Source organism: Oryx dammah, unplaced genomic scaffold (genome assembly GCF_014754425.2).
Source record: "Oryx dammah isolate SB20612 unplaced genomic scaffold, SCBI_Odam_1.1 HiC_scaffold_26, whole genome shotgun sequence".
Lineage (NCBI taxonomy): Eukaryota > Metazoa > Chordata > Mammalia > Artiodactyla > Bovidae > Oryx > Oryx dammah.
This window is the reverse complement of record NW_024070210.1, coordinates 19,325,900-19,348,153: the sequence shown is the minus strand read 5'-3', so window position 1 is coordinate 19,348,153 and position 22,254 is coordinate 19,325,900. Positions and strand designations below refer to the sequence as shown.

Here is a 22,254-nt window from a genome sequence, read left to right as displayed (position 1 = left end):
GGCCAGTGCAGGAGCCACAAGAGACATGGGTTTGATCCCTGGGTCAGCAAAATCCCCTGGAGGAGGAAATGGCAACCCACACCAGTATTCTCACCTGGAAAATTCCATGAGCAGAGGAGCCTGGCAGGCTACAGTCCATGGGGTCACACACAGTCGGACGTGACTGAGCAACTAAGCACACGCATGATATTCTCATCAAAATATTCTGACAATCTCTCCAAAGCCATCAGTGCTCCTTCTTTCTGATCCAGTAATGCAACTTCTGGGAATCTAATTTTAGGAAATACTTCAAAATATGGAAAAATCCATATGCATGGAAATTATTCACTTTGGTTCTATTTATAATAACCAAAATGCTCTGTGTGTCCCTCAGTAGAGACATGCTTATGTAAGTTAAAAACATTTTCTTCATGGAATGTTATGCAGCAATTAAGTGATGATCTTAAAGACTGTGAAGTAATTTGAAAAATGGTTAAATAATTTAAAAATAGGATAATAATTGTGCACCATGACCAAAACTATGTAAATGTTCTTGGGGACAGGAGAAAGATAGGCAGGAGATAGAGCTAAATGTTTATAAGTATTGTGTTAATGCAGGCTTATGGGTATAAAATGATTATTATACTGCCTGATTGTATGATGAATTTGTGATTACTTTAACTATGGAAATGGTTCATATTTAAACACTGAACAATAGAAGTAGATGTAGGTGCCTTTCTATATGTGAGCAGAGTCAGTGGAGGTTTTCCCTTGGACATATAGCTATAGTTGAGTCAGGCTTAAGTATTTGGCCAGTCAATCCTAAAGGAAATCAACCCTGAATATTCATTGGAAGGACTGATGCTGAAGCTGAGTCAGATGAAAAGTATAGCTTAAGCCAGTGGTCTAGGAGATGACACAGAAGGGCCGCAGAGGGAGGCAGAGGTCAGACGATGGCCGTCATGCTGATTTGAGAGTGTCAACTTTAACATGTTATTTGTATCCCAGACATCAGAACCCCATCCTGCCACAGCTGGTTTGCCCAGGGAAATAATGATTTTTTCTCTGCCTTCTTTGGAGACCCTTTGTCCCACTTGATTGGCTCAGTAGTTCTAGGATTTGCTCTCTTCAGGAGCTATTGATGTCCTAGAAAAAGGTTGAGTCAGACGTATTGATGACTCCGCCACTGTTCTTCTGAGGAGTTTGCCTCCTCTCTTCCCTGTAGCTTTCGTTAGGATTATTTGTCTTTGGACTCGTTCCTTTTTGTGGAAATGATAATAGGGCTCATCATGACAGCAGCCATGACTAACTTTGTAAGCACGTATTGTGTCAGATGAAGAAAGCACTTGCAAACTCCCCATTTTTAGAGGGACACATGAAGGCTTAGATTGCTTAAGTAACTTGCTAGGATTATATAACAGGTCAGTGGTAGAAATACAATTAGCTTTTAAAGATGTGTTCATTATCTTTTAAATATCTTTATTGGCTAAAAGTTGGTAACTTAATGTCAGGCCTTCAATTATTATTTTTCTCCCCTAAAAGTCCACCTGTTCTTGAAATCACAGGGCCTTGGAAACCCTGGATTATTTTTTGAACCCAAAACTCAGGGCCTGTGATTTGACAGTAGAAGAGAATATTTTAAATAGGAAAAGTGCCAGAAAACCCCAACTACAAGATTGCCGTTAGGTTCAGAAGAAGAACCAAAGATTCAGCTTGCTGTTCAGAGTTTAACACTGTGTACAAAACATCTTAAGAGGAATTTGAGAGCTCCATTATTTAAGATGTAGGAAATAGACGTTTCTCAGGCCTTGTGCAGGAAATGGCAACCCACTCCAGTCCTGTTGCCTGGAAAATCCCATGGGTAGAGCAGCCTGGCAGGCTATAGTCCATGGGGTCGCAAGAGTCGGACACGACTTAGTGGCTAAATCAGTCAAGCCTTGTGCAATCCTGCCTGTCTCTCCATAAGCAAGGCCCCTTCACCATGCATTACAGCCAGCCCCATGCCATCCTTTGCCATCAGGAACCTTCTTTTCTAAGTCTCCAGATTGCAAACATGTGGCTCTGAGTGTCAAGTGTGGCATGTACTGTATTTAAGTACCACTTAGGAAGAAATGCAAAAACCTCAGCACTTTTAAGTGATTTTTTTTATTTAGGGGGGAATTTCTGTCCTATCTATGCAACTAAACACCTTTTGTGTAATTTTATTCAAGTCCTTGAAAACACGGCATGAATCCACTTTTCATTGTGTCTCTTCTTCCCCGATAGCAGCAATCAGCAAGCTAATGTCTACTGTCTTCTGTTCTGGGGAACTTGCCTATCTCTGTACGTACAACTTAGGGAAAAAACGAGAAGAGAACGTTTTCCCTAAAAAAAAAAAAAAAAAAAAAAATTACAGAAAGTTTACATTGAGGGGGAAAGAAAATCAAATTTCAATAAAATTTTTTTCTGGGTTGAAATGACTGTGCCTGGGCTTGTTCCCACAGTAGAGACTTCTGGGAGTGTGCTATAAGCAGGCAAGGCCACTGGAAGCCTAGACTCAGAAATGACACATTCTACTTCCTCTGAGTTCTGCTGGTCAAAGCAATTCATTGAGACCCGCCAGACTCAAAGTGTGGAGAATCAGAATCCATCTATGAGTGAAGGAGTGTGGCCATTTTTATAGTCCATCAAAGGAGTGGCTTTGTCAGAGGTTATTAATAGAGTTAACTGAGTTAATGTAAGTAAAGGGCTTAAAAGACTGCCTGACATATAGTGTTACCCATCAGGGTTCTTGACCTCCTTAATCAATAGAAATTGATCAGAAGCCAGACCAGAAAATCAGGCAAGGCTTTATTGGGGCCCCTGCTGCAGAGGTGAGAGAACAAACAACAGATTCCCTTGCTTGCCCCTCCACTGAGTCAGGCCAAGCTGGTTCCTTATATGGGATGAGGGTAGGGGTGCACCCAGGGGTCTGGCCGGAGGGTTGGCTTAAGTGTTTTGCTAGTCAATCCTGAAAGAAATCAACCTAAAGTATTTGTTGGAAGGACTGATGCTGAAACTGAATCTCCAATACTTTGGCCACCTGATGCAAAGAACTGACTCATTGGAAAAGACCCTGATGCTGGGAAAGACTGAAGGCAGGAGGAGAAGGGGACAACAGAGGATGAGATGATTGGATGGCATCACTGACTCAGTGGACATGAGTTTGAGCAAACCCTGAGAGATAGTGAAGGACAGTGAAACCTGGCGTGCTGCGGTCCACGGGGTCAATAAAGTCAGACATGACTTAGCAGTTAAACAACAGCTCCAATAGATGGCATTGAGGGCAGTGCGCATACTCAGTACCCTGCCTTTGTTCTGACACCCAGTTTTTGCTCCAGGCTCTTCAAATTGGCAGTTGGGTTTTTGGTCTCTTTGTATCTCTGGAGTCCAGAATTTGCCCCAGCTGAGCATGGACACGGTTATCTTTAGTCCTATACAGTTTATGTATTAATATTTTGTTGCTCAAAGGCTTCCCTGGCAGCTGGTGGTAAAGAATCTACCTGCAATGCAGGAGACCCCAGTTCAATTCCTGTGTTGGGAAGACCCCCTGGAGAAGGGATAGGCTACCCACTCCAGTATTCTTGGGCTTCCCTGGTGGCTCAGACAGTAATGAATCCACCTGCAATGTGGGAGACCTGGGTTAGTCCCATATAGTTTATTTGTATTAATATTTTGTTGCTCAAGGAGAAGTGTGTCCAGGTATAAGCACTTGTAGCAAAGGGTTCCAGATCCCAGGACTGTCTCAATAGTAATTGCTGTTTTGCTACTTGTTATTCATATTTTACTCCTATTATCTCTAGACATTTCCTTGAGAGCTTTTTGCTGTTGCTGCTACTAAGTCACTTCAGTTGTGTCCGACTCTGTCCAAACCATAGACAGCAGCCCGCCAGGCTCCCCCAACCCTGGGATTCTCCAGGCAAGAACACTAGAGTGGATTGCTATTTCCTTCTCCAGTGCATGAAAGTGAAAAGTGAAAGTGAAGTCGCTCAGTAGTGTCTGACTCTTAGCAACCCCATGGACCGCAGCCTACGAGGCTCCTGCGTCCATGGGATTTTCCAGGCGAGAGTACTGGAGTGGGTTGCCACTGTCTTCTCCGGAGAGCTTATTGAGTATCCTTTAATTTTACTTTTGTTTTGTTGTTTAAAACGTGTGGGATGAGGAACAGCGGTAACTTTTCACCTAGAAATTGTAAGTTAAGGACTGCTATTTTTTGTCTCCGGAAGTGAAGATGTGGGGTGGGAGAGATGTTTCTAAATGGAGTGGTTTCCTGACATCCAGGCATCCTGTTTCTTCCATCTTTTTCCTTTCTTCTCTGTCAAAATTAATTCTGATCCTTTATTTTAACCACTGTATTGTTTACCAAATCTGAGTGATATTTCCTTTTTAAAGGAAAACAGTCTTGTGAAATCAAGTGTGAATATATATTTTTCTTATAATGTTACTTAACTGTGTACAAACATAAAGCTATATATAAGCTAATTATGTTGGAGTATTGGAGAAGGCAATGGCACCCCACTCCAGTACTCTTGCCTGGAAAATCCCATGGATGGTGGAGCCTGGTAGGCTGCAGTCCATGGGGTTGCTAAGAGTCAGACACGACTGAGCGACTTCACTTTCACTTTTCACTTTCATGCATTGGAGAAGGAAATGGCAACCCACTCCAGTGTTCTTGCCTGGAGAATCCCAGGGACGGGGGAGCCTGGTGGGCTGCTGTCTATGGGGTCGCACAGAGTCGGACACGACTGAAGCGACTTAGCAGCAGCAGCGGCAGCAGCATGTTTGAGTATAGCTTTTACAATGTACAGTGTGCTCAGTCGCTCAGTTGTGTCCGACTCTTTGCAACCCCATGGACTGTAGCCCATTAGGTTCCTCTGTCCATGGAATTGTCTAGGCAAGAATATTGGAGTAGGTTGCCATTCCCTACTCCAGGGGATCTTCCTGACCCAGGGATCGAACCTGTATCTGTTTCATCTCCTGCATTGACAGATTCTTTACCACTAGCGTCATCTGGGAAGTTCGTGTATAGCTTTTATGCATCCATAGAATAAAAGACACTTTGAAAATGATTTAAAAATTAAAGGCATAGCAGGGGAGGGATACATTAGGAGTTTGGGATTAAAATATACATGCTACTATATATAAAATAAACAATAAGGACCTACAGTATAGCAAGGGAACTGTACTATTTTGTAATAACCAGTAGTGGAAGAGAATGTAAAAAAAGAATATATAGATATAGATATCTGTATTGCTGAATCACTTTGCTGGACACCTAAAACTAACACAACATTGTAAATCAACTATATTTCAATAGATTAAAAAAATTAAAGGCAAGAAACACTTCAGAATTTCAAAGTAATGGCATTAATCTAATATGACAATGTTGTTTTTATAAAACCATTCCTAACTTAAAACTGCCGTGGCCTTTGATACCTCAGGTCTCCCTTAGTTTTCTCTGTTCAGATGACTGCAGACTGTTGCATTGCACAGTGTACTGTGAGATCACTTGACCTTTGTTTGGCATGAAAGCATCCTTCAGATACCAAGTCCATCTCTCTTCCTTCTCTTTAGCCCATAAAGATTAGAACAGCGCCACTTGGTATCAGCTTGACTGTAAACACCGTAACCGGGGAAGTCACCTGGCAGGGCTTGGTTATCAGATGACTGCCTCATTTAGTGCCTTTCAAATTTTAATAGGCAGATGAATCACCTGGGAATCTTGGTAAAATGCAGACTGGTTCAGTAGGACTCGGGTAGGGCCCAGGATTCTGTATTTCAGTAAGCTCTCAGGCGATGCTTGTGCTGTGGTCCAGGGACAGTACTTTGAGTACAAGCCTCTGATTATGCCTCCATCAATACCTTTTAGATTATTATTTAAACAAAACATGCAAACATTTAAAGGTTAGTAGAAAATTCACCTGTTTGTGGATATGTCCTGGGTCCCCAGCCTAAGAATCACTGCGCTGAAACACAAATGCAGCGAGATTATTAGACTATTATACTGGCCCCATAGGAATCAAATCCTAACATAAGTATGAAACTGCGTGTATTGAATACTAGACATCAGCCAGTAATGTAGGAGGAAATGAGGCTTGAACAAAGCCTTCTCTGGATATTCCAGACATAACTCATAGATGATTCCTCTGCCAGTGGGACAGGCCAGCTGTATTTTTGCCTCTAATAAATCAAATCTCTCTCTCTTTTTTTTCTTTTGTACCTCTATTATATGACCACTCACGTTTTGCCTGGTCTTAGACTTTAAAATGTTGGTGGAGCTTTTTCAACTTTAATGTCCTGAGGGCAAGGATTATGTTCTATTCATTTTTGTACTTTCACATAGCAGGCATATAAACAATTGTAGAATTGAATTTATGAGCTAGATAAATCTAGTGAGTGCCCTTTGATATTGCATAACCAAGGCTTAATTTTCTTAAAATTCTAGGAATTTTACTCTCACCTTTGTATTTTAGGACACTTATTATTTTATTTACTACTCTGATTTTTTTTTTCTTTCTAGGAAATACTCCTAAAACTTAAATGACTAAAGCTTAGTTTCTGATACTTGAACTTAGATCACATTTTTATTCTTGGCTGTCAGGTACACTTTGCCTTTTGTTCTGGTCTGAGGATGAACATTGAGAGGATAAGAAATGCTCTTAGGTATGTACTTGATAATTTGTGAGACCAGGATTTATCTCTTCTAAATAGTTCCATAGAAGTCCTCTGGAGAAAAGTCCTGTCCGAAGATGCAGTAGAATGAATTTTTCTTTAACAATGAAGTGTAAAATTGTAGAGAGATACCCAGATGTAGGCTTTGTATGTATATCTTTTCTATGAGGAAAAAGAAAATAGTGTCTGACCTTATTAGTAAACCATTATAAGATGTCTTCTGCACCAAGAACAGTCCAGTTCTTTTGTTTTGGAAAGCTTTCAGATAATGATTGAGAAAAAGCAGTCCAGAAGTCACAGTGTGACACCTAGCAGAAATAAGCTGTGTAGCACATTACTGAACAGGGAGAGATCAGGCATATGAATGGTAAGGCACTCTTCTCAAGATATTAATGTGATTTTTCCTAGTTCTATTGATTTTATCTGTCTGTCTGTCTGCCTGTCTTTACACCCATCAAATCCATCCACACACCCAACCGACCCAACCAATTCAATCTATTCATCCCATCCTTCCATCTATATATCCCATGCATCCCACCCAGCCTATACATCCACCTGTTTATCCGTTATCCACCCCATCCATCCATCCTTCCCATCCGTCCCACTCAGCCTATCCATCCAGCCCATCCTTCCATTCATTCACTTAACCTTTTCATTGAAAAATAAAACACAAACTGAAAAAAACACATAAAACAAATATGTCTTAATGCAAAGATTATTATAGTATGGACTACAGAGCTGTAGCATCAGCTTCAGAAATGTACATGTTTGAGTTTCTGTGGAAGCTTATTAAATCATAAACTATGGAGGTGGGGGATCTTTTAAAACAGAGATTTCCCATGAGTTTGAGAACCACTGGCTTCAGTTCAGTTCAGTTCAGTCGCTCAGTCGTGTCCGACTCTCTGCGACCCCATGAATCGCAGCACTCCAGGCCTCCCTGTCCATCACCATCTCCCGGAGTTCACTCAGACTCACGTCCATCGAGTCCGTGATGCCATTCAGCCATCTCATCCTCGGTCGTCCCCTTCTCCTCCTGCCCCCAATCCCTCCCAGCATCAGAGTCTTTTCCAATGAGTCAACTCTTCACATGAGGTGGCCAAAGTACTGGAGTTTCAGCTTTAGCATCATTCCTTCCAAAGAACACCCAGGACTGATCTCCTTCAGAATGGACTGGTTGGATCTCCTTGCAGTCCAAGGGACTCTCAAGAGTCTTCTCCAACAGCACAGTTCAAAACCATCAATTCTTCGGTGCTCAGCCTTCTTCACAGTCCAACTCTCACATCCATACATAACCACAGGAAAAACCATAGCCTTGACTAGACGGACCTTAAGTTTGAGAACCACTGGCTTAGTGAACTATTATATGGTGGACTGTTTTTGTAACTACCATCTAGGTCAAGAAATAGAACTTTTGTAGTCATTTCAGAAGCCCCTCTATGTGTGCCTTCCCAACCACAGCTCCTTTCTCCTTCTGACAAAACTGCTGTCTTGAGTTTTATAGTAAAATTTTCCTTGTGTCTCTATAGTTCTATCACTGAGTTGCATATCCCCAGATACTAAAGTCTAGTGTTTTCCCACTGATATTAACTTTTTTGTCTTTCAATATACAAGTTCCCTTCATTGTCACTTTCTTTATCATGCAATATTTCTGTTGAAGAACCTAGATTGTTTGACCTGTTGGAACCTCCCAGAATATAGCTTTTGCTGATTGCATACTTGGTTCAGTTCAATGCATTCCTCTGCATTTCCTGCATACTGGCAGCTGGGTATAGAGGCTTTAGCTAACCCAAGACTATACGTGGTACTGAGTCCTTTCATGGGTCATGGTGGAGAGATCTGACAGAATGTGGTCCACTGGAGAAGGGAATGGCAAGGCACTTCAGTATTCTTGCCTTGAGAACCCCATGAACAGTACGAAAAGGCAAAATGATAGGATACCGAAAGAGGAACTCCCCAGGTCATTAGGTGCCCAATATGCTACTGGAGATCAGTGGAGAAATAACTCCAGAAAGAATGAAGGGATGGAGCCAAAGCCAAAACAATACCCAGCTGTGGATGTGACTGGTGATAGAAGAAGACTCTTGAGGGTCCCTTGGACTTCAAGGAGATCCAACCAGTCCATTCTGAAGGAGATCAACCCTAGTATTTCTTTGGAAGGAATGATGCTAAAGCTGAAGCTCCAGTACTTTGGCCACCTCATGCGAAGAGTTGACTCATTGGAAAAGACTCTGATGCTGGGAGGGATTGGGGGCAGGAGAAGAAGGGGATGACTGAGGATGAGATGGCTGGATGGCATCATGGACTTGATGGACGTGAGTCTGACTGAACTCCGGGAGATGGTGATGGACAGGGAGGCCTGGAGTGCTGCGATTCATGGGGTCGCAAAGAGTCGGACACGACTGAGTGACTGAACTGAACTGAGTCCTTTCAACAGGAGGCACGTGATGTCTAGTTTTACTGTTGTTTGATGTTGACAACCACAGATGCTCAATATCTAGATCCATTGGGAGGTGTATATTGGCATATTCTTCCATTTAATTATTTATTAGCTAGATTAATTCCTGTGGAATAAATTTATATCACTAGGTGGCTACTCAGTGACAGGTTTCATACATGAAAGCAGATCAAATGTTCATCCTTCCTTTTATATACTTAGTTTCAAGATGGTGAATTGTTTTCCTTGATGTGTCCATAAGATGACCAATAATATTTTTAAAAAACATCATTATGAAATACTATGTTTAGACATATTGGAAGGGTATCAAATAATGCAAATGTTATCTTTATTAAATCTCAAACTATTCCAGTCATTGACCAGTGGGAGTTTCTTCAACCTGGTTCCTGATTCCTTTTGATTTGACTCTAGTACTCTGATTCCTTCTGTGTTCCAGGCTCAATTTGTACATTTCTTGCCTGAGACCATTTCTTCAAGAAACCTCTGTCACTCTTAATGGGAAAATGGTCTATCAAGCCCACAAATTAGGCACTCACAGCCATTGCCTCTGTCCTGTTTCTTGCATTAATTTCCATAATGGAGCTAGGAAATACTATCAGACTGATGTACTACCTACTGCACGAATAAGGCACCTGGCACTAGGAAATGTTTATAGATATATGAGTATCTTCTTCTATACATATATATATATATGTTTTATAGTTAAATATATATTCAGATATATACAAAGTTAAAATGCCTCATATGTTTATTCTGAAATTTACACTTGAGAATTGAGAGTTTTTCATTTAACCTCTCCTGTATGGCCTTTGTAATCTTTCCTCTACCTCAAGAATCTTAATTCTCAAAGACATGGAGAATACCAGATTAGAATATCTCATAATTACTCAGTTGCTCTATTCCACATTACACATACAATATTGTTGCTACTAGCACCAATTATGATTACTAAAAAGAGTTTAAAATTGGGGGACATATGCTAGTTCTATTTTCCCCTAATATTTTATGGTAATATCTAATCTATGTTATCAGATAATAATTTTATATGCTATACTCTCTCCCATTCAACCTTCATTTAATGTTAGTTCTTAATTTTGTATATTTAATGCCACTATCTTTATATCAATGACTATCTACCTTCTCTGAAGTTTATTTTCTGGTAGATTCCTTAGGAAGGGCTTATGGTTTCATTTTGCTAGATATAAAATCCTTGGCTTATATTTTTTTTCTTGAGTGACATAAATATGTTACTCAATTTTCTTCTGACATAAAATATTGCCTATAAAATTTTTACTATAATTCAGTCTTCTTTCTCTTATTAAACATATTCTCTTTTTGGCCTAGAAGCCTAAAAAAATTTTTTTTAAGTCTTACAATTTCTAGTAGCATACGTCTTGGTACTTTTGGGTCATTATTTCACATATATGAACCTATAAACACTTTCTTGTTTTACTTTCAAAGTGTTCTGGGCAGCAAATAATAGCCTTCTAACCTCTCTTCTTATCATTGTGGACACCATGGTCTGTGTGCCTCGATCCCCTCCACTTTCTGCCTCCCTAGAGATGTGCATGTGTGTCCCTGTGCACACGCATGTACAGGAGAGAAGCATCCTGAATGATTATCCTGGGAGGGAGTCTCTTCTGTCACATGGGTCTTGTAGGAGGAAGGCAGTCCATCTTGTTTTCTTGCCTTTTCCCTTTCTATCTCCAACCCTGCTCAGCAGTTCACTCACTGAGTGTCATAGCATAGATCCGGTGTGCATTCTTTACTCATGCCAAGAGCATGTTCATTCTTGTGCCATGTCCTAATGCAAAACTTCTGCTTGAACTCTTTACAACCCGTTGCTTTGATGTCTAGGGCTATAGAATGAGCAATAACTAAAACCAGAAATGCTTAAAGAAAGAACTTTTTGTCGGATCCTTTATGTCTGTTGGTCCCAGCCTCACAAGGACCACACGAAGCTGGGGGACAGGCGACATGCACAGGAGGCCTGCACATGGTCGGGCCTCCATCTTTTCCAGGGCTCATCACATCCACTAACTTCCTCACTTGTCTTCTTGTCTTGACCTTTATCTTTCTCAACTCCACCAAATACTTGAACCAACCAAGGCCCCCAAACTCTTCTTTCTCTAGGTCATTTTCCTTCCCAGCACCCACTGGTAACTTTCTCATTGTTCCCCAAATCAAATGAAAACTCCTGCTTGACGTTCAAGCCTCTCCCATAGTTCTTTACTGAGCTCTCTACTAGGAGGGCTGGAGGGCTAGAGTTATGATGGTCTGTAATCCTTCTCTTCCTTCCAGACTGCCTTTCTCTGCCCCCTTTTGCTTGAGTAACATTTTCTTTTCCATAGTTACTGTAAAAAGAGATCAATTCTTTTCAGCTAAAGCAAATGACATCCAACTCCCCTTACATGGAGAAAAAAAGGCACTAAAGTGCTGACAGATACAATCTAGGAAGTGGATGGATGTTTTTGCTGTTTTCCTTCCAGGATGATCAGAAACAAAATTTTAACTGGTGAATGGCCATTCATACGGAGAAAAAGTGGTAAGTCACGCTAAATTAGTATACCTTCCAGTAGAATACACAGTATTTCTGTATGATTTGCCACTTACAAATTACAAATATAATAGAATCTCAAATGGAAAGACAGGATGAGTCATATACCCTGTCTACATTTATCTCTTTAAAATACCTTTTGAATAACAGAGCCAAAAAAACATGTTAAAAGGCCTGTTAAAATTTCTAGAACATAGAAAAACTTCAAAAATTCCGGTTACCTTTATACATTATTCATGGCACCCCCAACAGGGTTCTGATAAAATGCCTTTTCCTGACAGAAGCCACTGCCAACACAGATGAAGAGACCTGGGGAAGGACCACACTTGCACGGGTGTGGCCAGCAGCCTCCATGGGGTGGGGTGAGGGGGTACGTGACTCTGGATGGAGCTTCCAACAGCCATTCACCAGTTGCTTAAATCTTTGCATGCCCATAAAAAGTGACAGACGACAGCTTCAACTAGTGACCTGGTACTTAATCAATGTCTACAGTGTTTCTTAACTGAAAATGTTAAAGGAGCTGGGTGGGCCATTCGCTACTGCCAGTTCTGTTTTGCGCTTCTCCTTGACTACACCGCAGCTTGTGTCTTTGGTATAATCCCTCTGAGAGGTCAGAATCTACTGGCGGGGCTCTGGGTCTTAGCTGTCAAATGCATGAGGTTTATTCTGCTGGTACTTGTGACGCTGGGCAGATGGTGGCATTTACCATGTTGATCAGCAGGGAGTGTCTGCACTCCCAGCCAGATGGGCAGGAGGGCCTCCCGGCAAGATCGCATCCACCCCCTCTGACACACCACGGCAGGTAGTTAGCTGCTGCCTATTTCTTTCTGTTTCTTTAGCACTTGTGCTTGTGTTTCTTTCATGTTACCCATTGATGGTGGTGACGCCAACCTGTCCTGATGGGTACGCCTCTGAGGCTGTCAAGTCTTCAAGGGCAGGGACCTGGCTTCTGCTCCAGGGGTTAAGAAGTTCTGCACTATACTCAAGGTCACCAAGCAGCTGAGTGGCAGCCATGCAGGGTCTCAGCCTCATTCATCAATCTCCAAAGCCCAGGCTCTTAATTAGGCCTGTCATGTCATTGAAACAATAATGGTCCTCTGAGGGCAGAATAATGGGTGTGAAATAGTCCATCGTCCAATAATAATTACAATAGTAATTGTTTATTGGGTTCTTAGAAACTGAATTAATCATTTTATAGATAATCATTTCAGTTAATCCTTCCAACAGTCATATGCCTAGATAGTATAAACACCACTTTCAGTTGGGGAAGAAGTTAAAAGACTTGCCAACCAGGTCACACAACTAGTAAGTAGGTCCTACTTTAATCCGAATTGGTTGGATTCCAAAGTTCTTCTGTTGTCTGCTAAGCTTTAGTGCCTCTTGGCACAAACATGGGCCTTGGACAGCTGAGAAAAAACTCCAGCCTGGGAGCCCCTCATCTGTATGTGTCTCTCTTGCTACACCAAAGTCCAGACTCTACGGATCATTTGTTGTCCCCTTGAGCATGAGAAAACACACAAAGTGATAATAGGCAAATGTTTATAGACAGATAGATATACCTTGTCATGCACCTGAATCTAATTGTAGAAAATAACATTGTGTAATTTTCAGGTGTACAGCAAAGTGATTCAGTTATACATATTCATGTATCTGGTTTTTTTTTCAAATTCTTTTTCCATTTAGGTTGTTACATAGTATTGAACAGAGTTCCCTAAAGTATGACCCAGTATAAAATAATAAATAAAATACACCTGAGTCCAATTTAAAAGGTTGTAGAAAATAATTTTTCTTATCTGTCGTCCCTCGGTTCATTTGAAGTCAGTTGGGAGCTTGGAGGGACCATTGGAAACTCCCAGCTGCAGCCTCTCTTAAGCTGCCAGACGCACCCTTAGATGTGAAGGGAGTGACTCTGGCAATCCCTCCCGCACCATGTAGGTGATTATGGAGCGGGTGATGGTGGAGGTGGCAGCAATGATATCCTAAATCAGTATGCCCTGTATTTTTACACGTATTCTTATCTAGTCTGCCTCACAGGTTGGTTGACCAAGCATTACGCATTATTCTTTTTTTCTCACCTAGGAGGAAACTGGGTCTCAAGGGTGGTTAATTGATCTAGAGTTGGCTTTGAACTCAGGACTCCTGTTTTCTGATCTAGTGCAGTTTCAGTTGGAGTCATTGCTTTCAAGCTGTGGTGCGTGGAGACGCTTCAGAAGCTATCGTGATGGGTGGGGATGGGGGGTGGGGCTCAAGGACCTACCTCCTGCCTCAAATGGAACAGAGCCCCCTTCACCTGCATGATTTACAGGACTCTGCCTGCGATTTTATTTTATAAAAGGGTTCTGGCATTCCCAGTTTGCTATTTGTGTAACAAAGCCCTACCAAAATGTACTTATAGGCAGGTTGGCAGGACCTGCCATACCTCAGGCTGCAGCAGTGGGGCAGCTCTGCCAGGCCTGTGGGTCAGCCAGGGTGGCTCTCATCCCTCCTGGACCAGTGGGCTAGGCAGACTTAGGCTTGGAACTGGCCTGCCATCCCTTACAAAGCAAATCACATGGCCAAGTCCAAAGTCATGGGGTGGGGCAGTTCATGGCTCACAGTGTGGCCTTGACCAGGTCATGGGTGCAGAGATGGTTGAAGAGTTGGGGCCAGTAATGCAGTCAACCCCAACCACATTTACAAATTGTAGTATCATTGCACTGTCTAAATTTGAAAATAATGAAAGGTCTTCAAGCCATACGTACCTATAGGATCCGTAGGAGGTGGCTATATAGCAAAGGACGGGAGATTTGGACCCAGAGATTATCAGGCCTACAGAATGTTGCCTGTGAGTGACTGCCAGTTTTGGTCCTCATCTTTTCATCACTTGCTCAGGTAGGGTGATGTTTGAGTACATATATGTGAGTGTAAGAGACAGGAGACAGAGACCCAAGGTCCCTGTGTGCCCTGCCTGCCAACCTCATCTGCTTCCATCCTTATTTTACCTGAAAGCTTTATTCTGGGCTTCACCTTCCCTCCCGCCCCTGCTCTTCTCCCAGCATTCACATGGAAGTAGCCTTCTCTGCCTCTCTCTCCTTGGTTAGTGTCAGCCACATGTCTACATTCTAAGCTTTACCTGCTGAAAGCCAGTCCTGGGTGGTTTGTGCCTTCTGACCCTCAACTGGCTAATTCGCCTTCATAAACTGTCAGATTCTGTGAATTCATTTAATTCTGTCTTCTTTGTAGTGTGGTTCAAGAAAAATGGCCAAAGAGGTCACAAACGAGAAATCTGCCTTGAACACGACATGCCAGTGGTGTTCCAATCATCACTGAAAAAAATGGTGCAGGAGTAACCAAGTAGGATATTTATGACAGTGGACTCAAGGAGTTTCTAAGAACAGATGCGAAATATTTTAATCACAAAATAAAAATTAATTTACAAATTAATCCTCCAGGGATTAGGACAGACAGACTCTCCCCCATCTTCCTATTGCAGTATTTTTTCAGTATGTTTAATTACTTGGGTGACAGTCCTTGAATCACACATCATGCATGCCAGGTGATTCAAAGGCTTTTCACCAAACATATGAGTGGGAGGGTGATCACCTTGGGAGACAAGTGATTATGATAAAGGAAAACAAGTAAATCATCAGATGATACAAAGAGACACATATCCAGTCTGTTTAGACAAAATCAGTTTCAATGATGTTTAAAAAGATGGAAAGAATCATAACCATAGGCACTGTGTAAGTATGACCACTTTATCTGAGCTAGCAAGTTATCTTCTAATTATCTGGAGTCACACTGAGTATATCTACATGCTAAAATTCACTTCCTTCTAATAAGATCTCATCCACCTGTGTCTCAATGATGTGACAGTCTTGTCAGTGTGGAACATGTCTCTGATTACAGAAGGAGGTGGGAAGGCCACCAAATTGCCAACCCCTGTGTCTCAGCCAGGATACGATCAGAGAAGCAGAGTCACCAGACTTTCTGATCTGGATCTCACTGATGGAGTTGGAGGATCTGGTTAAACAGTCAATAGAAGGTTGTTATCTCTGTATCTGTCCCTGGTGCCTGAGGTCAGCAGAGCAGGCACTGGGAAGGAAAGATGGAGTGAGTAGAGGAAGCAAAAAGGCACTGGGATCCTTAAGGATAAACCAGACTCCTGGGGGATGGACTGGAACCCACATTGGTCTCTTGTTGCCTTTGAGCAGCTTCCATGATGGGGACCACTTCCAGGAGCTTACTGACCTTCACCGTGGGACTAGGCAAGCACCTGGCCGGGGGTCAGAGAAGGCAAAGGGCAAGTTCCTGAAGGGTTGGACAGACTCATTTGCTCTCTCTCAGCAGCTGGATGGTCCACAGACAAATGATAACCGTGAGAGCTGCAGTGGCCTCTGGCCACCTGCACTGACTTCTCAAATGCAAAGGCACCATAGCCTCTGCTCCACTTCCTTCTTTCAGCTCTCACAGAAAGGATGTCCCCTGCAGTCCGTGTCAACCGGGAACTACACAGGAGAGGGAGGTTTGGGAAACACAGTTCCAGTTTAGCTCGGTTACACGATACATATCTAGCACAGTTAGTCTCACAAGCCCATTGGTCATGCATGGCCCACCTGGACTGGAATGACCCCTGTTGGTTCACTGTTTTGTAAGGGCCATTTTTCACCCAGTTTGCCTAGTTAGGGCGCTAGAGCATTGGATGCAAACATCAGTTCTGTACTGCCCGTGAAAGACATACTTGTTTGGTGTTTAGTTACTAAGTCATATCTGACTCTCTTATGACCCCATGGACTATAGCCTGCCAGGCTCCTCTGTCCATGGGATTTGCCAGGCAAGAGTATTATTGGAGTGAGTTGTCAGTTCCTTCCTCAGGGGATCTTCCTGACCCAGGGATCAAACCCATATCTCCTGCATTGGCCGGTGGATATTTTACCACTGACCCACCAGGGAAGCCCCAAAAGGTCTGCTCTCCTGATGAGAATCTTTTTTTTTATATTTTATTTGAAGTATAGTTGATTTACAATGTATTATTTTCAGGTATACAATAAAGTGATTCAGTTATATATATATTTATATATATAATATACATGTATATAACCTGTATATATATTATATATAATATATATTATATATATTATTATATATATATTATATAATATATAACCTATATATATTATATAGGTTATTACATACACATTATATTAATATTATAGGGAATTATATATTCTTTTTCAGATTCCTTTTCATTATAGGATATTATAAGATGTTGAATATAGTTCCCTGTGCTATACAATAGGTCCTTGTTGTTTATCTGTTTTATATATGGTAGTGCTCAGTTGCTCAGTTGTATCTGACTCTTTACAACTCCATGGACTGTAGCCCACTAGGCTCCTTTGTCCATGGGAATTGCCAGGCAAAAATACTGCAGTGGGTTGCCATTTCCTTCTCCAAGGGATCTTCCTGACCCAGGGATTAAACCTGTGTCTCCTGCATTGGCAGGGGGATTCTTTACCACTGGTACCACCTGGGAAGCCCATATATAGCAGTGTGTATTTGTTAATCTCAAAGTCCCCCAAGGGACTCTCTTAACTCTTGAATTTGGGATGACATCAGAACGGTTATTTGAGAAAAACTGATAGTGCAGTGTGACACACTCCACTGATAGTCATATCTGATGTGGAGATACATATGCATAAATGGATATGAATATTATATACCCATATATGCTACAAATAATACACTGCCCTTGGTATAACATGGTGTCGTGAAGATGCCTCATCAGCGAAATCCAGGAACAAGGGTAGCTTAGTCCTTAACAAATGTTGATTGAGCACCTGGTGTGTGTCAGGTAATGTTAAAGGCACAAGGGATTCAGCAATTAATAGAGCAATGATGGCTCCAAGGTGTTTCAATTCTTTTTAGAAAAAAATATTAATTAATTTGACTGCTGTTTCTCAGCTGTGTCACGCAGGATCTTTACTTGAGGCATGTGAGCTCTTAGTTGCAGCATGTGGGATCCAGTTCCCTGACCAAGAATCGAACCTGGGCCCCCTGTATTGACAGCGCAGAATCTTGACCACTGGACCACCAGGAAGTCCCAGGGTGCTTAGGTTTTCTCCCAGGGCATCACAGCCAAGGTGCTATTGATTTTGTTGGCTGGGTAATTCTTTGTTGTGGGAGATTGTTCTGTGCACTGCAGAACATTGAACACCATTGCTGGCCTCTATCTACCAGATGTCAGTACTCTGCTGACTCCTCTGCCAGTGGAGACAAGCAAAAATGTCTTTTAGTTCAGTTCAGTTCAGTCACTCAGTCGTGTCTGACTCTGTGACCCCATGAATCGCAGCATGCCAGGCCTCCCTGTCCATCACCAACTCCCGGAGTTCACTCAGACTCATGTCCATCGAGTCCGTGATGCCATCCAGCCATCTCATCCTCTGTCGTCCCCTTCTCTTCCTGCCCCCAATCCCTACCAGCATCAGGGTCTTTTCCAATGAGTCAACTCTTCGCATGAAGTGGCCAAAATACTGGAGTTTCAGTTTTAGCATCATTCCTTCCAAAGAAATCCCAGGGTTGATCTCCTTTAGGATGGACTGGTTGGATCTCCTTGCAGTCCAAGGGACTCTCAAGAGTCTTCTCCAACACCACAGTTCAAAAGCATTGATTCTTCAGTGCTCAGCCTTCTTCACAGTCCAACTCTCAAATCCATACATGACCACAGGAATTTAGACACTGTCAAATGTCCCTGGGGGGAATCGCCCCCAGTTGAGAACTGTTGTTTCAGGGAGAAAGGCAGATAATAGATGCCACTGACATACTTTCAGGCCGTACAAGGTACCTACCATTGAGAATATAAAGTAGCACAGCATGGTTCCTGACCATGTTCAGCATGGTTGTAAAGGCCTTGCAGGGGGAAGTTGGCATTTGATTTGAGATGCAGGCAACCCTTCAGAGATCTGGGAACAAAATACTTCAGGCAGAAGACAGAGCCAGTGCCTGGACCCTGTGGAGAAACACGCTTGGGGTGTTGGAGGGCAGAAACGCCAGGGGACGTGGAACGCCTGGGAACGGGGGAGAGAAGTGCCTGGGGTGAGGGGCTTTGTTGCAGGGGTCATGGTACAGAGTCTGCATTTAACCTTGGATACTCTGGGAAGTCCAGGGAGAGATTTGATCAGGGGAATGAGGTAATGTAATTTATTCTTTAAAAGGACCACACCACCGCTCTGTGAGGGGTGAACAAAGGCCTCGTTGTACTGCACTGTCATGCCCCCTGCTTCCCATGTCGAGTGACCTATGGGGACCCATTATAGCCCCCTGCAGCTGGCTGTTCCATCTAATAAGCAAATGGTAGTTTTAAATCTCAGAGTCTGCCAGTGATCAAAATTGGACTTGAAAATCTGGCACTTTCATCATTGTCATTTCTTAAATGCTGGCTGCTTCAGTTTCTGGCCCATGTGTGTACACATCAGCATTCTTGCTCAAGGGCTTGGCCCCACCCTCACCCCTCCTTTTAAAAACTGGCCTTCTGCAGCCTTTGGTGAGCATCAACTTTTCCCTAAGGCTGTGATGGTAACGATGCACATAGATTTTGCATTTGGGTAAAATATGAAAATCTCCTATCTGATTATTTCCTATAATATTCTTTTCTTTTTGATCAGAAAACCTTCACCCTGGGTTATTTCTCTCCATCTGTCTCCCTTCCTCTCTTCCCCAATACCCCCATACCCTCACAAGATTTTACTGTTTTTTAAATTAATGAATTGTTTTTGGCTGCGCTGAGTTCTTTGCTGCTGCATGCAGGCTTTCTTTAGTTCCAGTGACTGGGGGCCACTCTCTAGTTGTAAAGCGTGGGCTTCTGACTGTGGGGACCTCTCTTATTGTGGTGCTCTGACTCTAGAGCATGAGCTCGGTAGTTGCAGCACATGGGCTTAGCTGCCCCACTGTACGTGGTGTCTTAGTTTCCGGACCAGGGATTGAATCATGTCGCCTGCATTGCAAGGCAGATTCTTGGTTATTTGAGAAAAACTGACAGTGCAGTGTCACGCATTGCACTGATGGTCATACCCGATGGGGAGATACATAAACATAAATGGAAATGAATAATACACATATATGCTACAAATAATAGACTGCCGTTGATATAACATGGTGTCGTGAAGATGCCCCATTGGTGAAATCCAGGAACCACCAGGGAAATCCCGATTTTACTGGTTTTATGCCCATTTATATTTGAATTACATGGCATGGGATCTTATGCTCTTCATTCATAGGAGAGGGACTCTGTCCTGCAAAAAGGCTTTACTTTGATTTTGGACCCTACTTAAATACATGATTGTCTGAGTAGAAGCAGTGAGTAAATGGCAAGAAGAGTCGTGTTCCAGGCTGCGGTGAGATATGGAATCTGACAGCCCGTGAGCAGGACAGGAGACTCAGGATTCAAAGATGTCTTCCTGAGGTCAGTACAGGGTCATTGGCCCTGAGACCACCATAACAAAGTCATCTTGAAGCCTCCTTTTATGATACTCCAGCATGGCAATGGATTTCCTAATGAAGATCATTAGACATCAAGATGAAATTAATGTCTTTTTAGTGTAGTCTATCTAGCAATGCAGGGAAATGTTACCCTTTTCAGTTACGCTTTAATTTAAATTGATTAAAAAATAGGAGTGGTTCTGATGCTTAAAGAGTTACTTGAGGAGAAAATTGATCACCCAGAGTGCCTCTGTAAAGGTTACCCCTCAAATTTTTATTATTTGGCACAGCTTTCAGTAGACTCTTCCAAAAGGCAGCAATCCATTCTCTTGCTTCAGTGCATGTTTTCTTGATGGATATTATCTATTTTCTGTTATGTTGTAAGGTTTCCAGGACACATAAAAGTTGGAGGCTCTATGGTCAATGCAAAATAATTCTGTAGAGTAATGAGATTGATTTGGGGAGGTAGTTTAAAGAATACAGATGCCTTCCTTTCAGTTTTCCTGAGTAGATGTAAAATGAAAGGGAAGGAATAGCATCTGAAGCTAAGGAAAGAAACATTTGAGCTGAAGACTAAATAGGAACATATTGAGCTTTTTAACACAGTTCCAAATAGCAGCTGACTTAGACCAATGGCAAAAACGAGCACTGCAGGCACTTAGGAAGCCTTCTAAAATATATATTATTGGGCTTGGACAGGAAATCAGACCCGGGTTGTCCTAAAAGAAAATCAGCACTAGTTTTCCATGGGCCATTTGTGCCAGTGGTAGTTTTGTGGGAGGCATGATTTACAAAATTGACCATGTATCTGAAAGGTCATTGAGGGAGGCAGCCTTGTGAGTGAATGTTCCATGGATGTCCTTTATGATTTCTTCTCCTGTGAACAGCCTGAATTTTCACTTGGTTTAAAGACTGAGGGAAATAATAGCTATACATACTCACAAATCCCATTTGGCCAGTATAGATTTTAGCCTTGTATGAGCAAGGACTATTTTTGGTGGTGTACATGAATCAAAGGAGAGCGAGACAGGGAGAGCGGGAGACTGTCTCTGGCTCTTGAGACGTGGAAGTGAGGACACAGTTACGTATATAAGAGTACACACTCTCTGATTCCATGTATGTGACATCTAAGAACTTGTAAAACTCACCAATGGGGTGAGGTATTAGACGGTGGTGGCCTGCATGGGTGGTGGACCCAAAAGAGGCACAAAGGGCCTTTCTGGAGTGTTGGAAATGTTCTGTATCTTGCTTTGTGCAATGGTTACATTTGTGTATTCACTTGTCAAAACTCATCAAACAAGATGCCAAAGATGTATGCATTTTACTCTATGTTCATTGCCCCTTAATTAGTAAAAGTTGAGTTACCAAAGGGTCCTTTTTAGGGAAAGTGGCCCAGTTCCCATGATACCAGAAAGACTCGTGGCTGGAGCTTAGGTTTCCTGGCTTCCTAGTCCACTGCTTCTCACCATACCCCCCGCCCTCAGACTCATGCATCCTCTTCACCGATGCTTCACCACCTACTCAGCATCACCTGCAACCCCCCTCCCCCCAGTTCACAGACTTCACTGTTGCTGAGACATATTAACTTGACGGTACTGTAGGATTTCTGACTCAGCTTTTAAAATTTTTCTACAGAGAGACCAGAACTGGCAAACACAGCCACATTTTTCTTAAACCGTGCTTCATCGGTATTGCCAACCCACTGACAAGCAGTGTTCTATCCCGTAGCCTTGGGGAGCATGTGTGACTTAGCCATTTTTTGCTAGATGGAAAGGAGGAAGTGGAAGAAGGTGCTGGTGGCTTCCACTGAAAACCTGTCTACCTAGGTTACCTCTCAAGGCACACCTTGTTGTTGCGTATCCAGAGGCTCACCTACACAGATGTGCAGTTCAGCTGCATTAGTGATCACTAACCAAGGACAACACGCTACTGTGCTAATTGGCCTAGATGTAAAGAGCATTGTTCTAGGAGAAGACGGTGGGAGGTGGTGAGAGTTTATTACTGCCTTCTTGCTCATGGAAACATTGGACAGCCCCAGTGAGTTTCTGACTGCTTTTCAGGAGGATCTACCTTTTTTTGCCCTCCTGAGCCGTTCTTCATAGTCTCTGCCTGCAGTGTG

General features: G+C 42.5%; 1 protein-coding gene across 5 annotated transcripts in view; it reads left to right on the top strand.

Moving 5' to 3' along the window:
- Positions 1-22,254, top strand: part of RGS6 (regulator of G protein signaling 6) — a 617,420-nt gene that overhangs the window by 164,947 nt on the left and 430,219 nt on the right. The gene's annotated exons all lie outside the window — the stretch shown is intronic.